This window comes from Dreissena polymorpha, chromosome 10 (genome assembly GCF_020536995.1).
Source record: "Dreissena polymorpha isolate Duluth1 chromosome 10, UMN_Dpol_1.0, whole genome shotgun sequence".
NCBI lineage: Eukaryota > Metazoa > Mollusca > Bivalvia > Myida > Dreissenidae > Dreissena > Dreissena polymorpha.
Window position 1 is genome coordinate 9878840 of NC_068364.1, and position 3166 is coordinate 9882005.

General features: G+C 35.6%; 1 long non-coding RNA gene across 1 annotated transcript; it reads right to left on the reverse strand.

Moving 5' to 3' along the window:
- Positions 1-562: 562 nt before the first annotated feature.
- On the reverse strand, positions 563-2428 carry LOC127847510 (uncharacterized). The gene is made up of 3 exons (XR_008034000.1): positions 2158-2428; positions 1630-1977; positions 563-982 (listed from the first exon to the last, which is right to left on the reverse strand). It is a non-coding gene; the product is annotated as an uncharacterized LOC127847510 (long non-coding RNA).
- Positions 2429-3166: the final 738 nt, after the last annotated feature.

The following is a 3166-nucleotide window of genomic DNA, read 5'->3' on the forward strand; positions in this document are numbered from 1 at the left end:
GTTAATCAAAGTACTTCATATTTCGCCTAATTCCTGATTTCACATCTGTTTTTACTGTTTTTACAACTTTTTACATCTGCCTTACAACATAATTTGTCTCGATGTGATTGATTATTCAGGGACGACACTTTCCGTGTTTATGATAGTTTTCGTTTCAGGAAAGTCTCTTCTTAGCAAACATTAAGTTAAGAAGGAAAGTGTTGACCTGATTAGTTTGTGCGGACTGCACACTTTACGCACATGTATTAAACCCCTTTTTCACAGAGCACGGCTTTATGTATTCCATCAAGCCTCAATGACCTCACAAAACTGTTAGCTAAAATTGTTATGACGTTTTGACGTATTTTATGATCATGGTGTACCTCTTATTATTACACATAAAATAAACTAAGAATGAAAACAATGCCTTACATTTCACATCAAATGAATATTGGTACTTAAATTAAATAAGTGGTGTTGTGTATTTCTTCTTCATATACTCACAGTAAAAGCGAAAACTGCATTTCCTTTCGGCGGTTGTTGATTCAGCCAAAATAATTCGGATGGAAAGGAAAGTAACTATCTCTTGGTTTGTCGAACGTAAACTAGAACGAACATCGCCGCGTTCGTTCGAACGAGTAAATAATTTTATCAGAATGGACAGATCCGAGTATTCTGACAGTGGTAAACATACTAAAGGTATAAAGTAGTGTTTGATAATAAACAAGCAATACAGAGAACGACATGCGTATTGTGTTCTAACATGTAATTTATTTTACCCGAACACTTTTGTGTCACGTTCAACCATACACAATTGCTTTATTTAAAAATAATGACATCAGTCCACGCACTCAGGCTTCTTTGTGCAGGAAAACAAACTTCTCAGCCACTTGCCCAGCCTGGCCGCCACACTTGGCTTCTTGCTGACCTTCACCGCTGTCACAGAGTTGTCTCCCGTGACAAGTATCGGGTGAAAGAAGGCGTATTCGTTTACATCGGGCAACTGCAAAATGATCAGAATATACTTATTTATAATTCTACTATGATATCTGCGGTTGAAATAATAACTTAAAGCTTAAAGCAAAAACATAAATCATGTATTTTCTCATTAACCGGTTTTAAACAATATATTGCACTATGCGCGTTGTGAAAGACATGTTTGAGACTTGTTCATTGGTAAGTTCATTGACGCATAACTCTGGCATAAGTTGATCACTGCATGGTAAAGTGTTGTTTTAAACATCTCCACTGCATGGTGATTAACTGTTTAAAGATTCCAATCAAGCACTTGCGAAGTATAGATTAGTTTTCTATTCAAACATTAAATTGAGGCAGACCGACAAACTGACCTAACGAAAGATTGAATCCAATGAATCTCCTTAAAACGTCGTTTGTAAAGGGAGATTAATTGTTACAACTCTATATTCCTTCTAATCAAAAAACGTTGGATGACGTCCGACTCGATTTAATTTATATGGCAGTATATGTATATTTTTTTAAATATCATTTCATCGAAGAGCCGTGAATTAATTTAACGGAGATAACCATCATACATGAATTGCACTATCACAATTGTTTCAGCATGTAATTTCTCCAAGCATTTTTATTTTCTAGCATAAAAATTGTGCCTACAATTCAAACAGGACTTACCTTTTCATTAATATTCACGCGGAATGTTCCTTTCTGGTCGACCGCTGCAGACGATTGGTCCACAACTGAGGCGATTTGTTCGATAGAAGTTATGGGCTTCTCCCTGTCGTTGTCGAAGAGATATCCGGCGAGAGCAGAACCGTTTTCCAAAACTCGAGTGTTTTCCTCTTTCACCAGTTCCGGGCCCGGAGCAGATGTACTCTCAAATGGAGCTCTTATAAGATCTTCAATGGTGACATGCGGATAGTCTACTAATAACAGGGCTTCGAAGCTGAGTGTTGGTTTCTCATTTTAACCCAGTATAAGGTAACAGGTGGTCGAATTTTGTACGAGCTGTATATTCTTTACCTGTAAACATATAAACACATTTTAACAGACTCCAGAAAAAGCAAGTTTTATTTTAACTGTTAATGATTATAATAATTATAACAAATACTTTTATTTAAAACGACTGTAAGTATATATTCTGTGATAAATTTAAAGAAAATGAACTGTAGCTGCTAACATGCAAGATGAAAATAATGATACCTGTTCTCAAATAATGCTCCAATTCCGATCAGCACAAAGTGCAGTAATTATTAAAACCAAAACCGGCAACATAACCATCAAAACTTATTCCTCGATTTCTCTCTATTTTGAACTCGTGGTACACTTTTTCTCTCGCCTCCTGCAGATCACTAAGCTGTTCAAGTCTGATACTCTGCTCTTCCGAGAGAGTTCGAATTTCAAACAAATCTTCCATATCGTGTCTTTTTCGTCTTCTTTGTTAAATTCTGCGTTTGCGAGTGTTCGGCCTTTCCTTGACGTAAACGTCATTAAACTGCTCTTTCCTTTTACGTCATTACTGTATATGACGTCATGCCGTCATTGTAATATAACCGAAACATCCAACGTTGCGGTTGGACAATGTGTTGAATGTTTTTTTAATCATTACAACAAGACAGCGCTGTATCAGTGTGGAAATAAAGTTCGGTGATACAAACAATGATGGCATTTTTTTTTACAGAAAGTATGTAAAAGCAGTAAAAACAGGATATTATTTAATATTTAACTTGCAGAATGCTATTCAATGATCAGTTCATCATTCTAAAATGTTTTACCGGAATTGGATGCCTCTTTTTTCTAAAAAAAAAATACAGAGAACTTGAATAGACTCTTTTAAATTTTATAGATCCCTTTCACAGATTTCGATCATAAAGAATGATTTTATATTAATCATTGTAATACAGGCATATCCGAATGCACGTTCACACGGAGTTGTCTTTAAATTCAGTGGCGACATTCATTGTGTAGATGATTTGAGTGTATTGTTAAAAGTATTGATATTCTCGCTGTTTTGCATTAGTCTGGTCTTTATTTTATTAATATAGCCCGATGTTCAATTAAATATCATCACAATTAGTTGTTTAAAATTATTTGAGCCTCGCTCTGGGAAAACCGGGCTTAATGCATGTGCGTAAAGTGTCGGTCCAGTTTAGCCAATGCAGTTCGTGCAGTATCAAGACGACACTTTCCGCTTGTATTGTATTTTTTTATC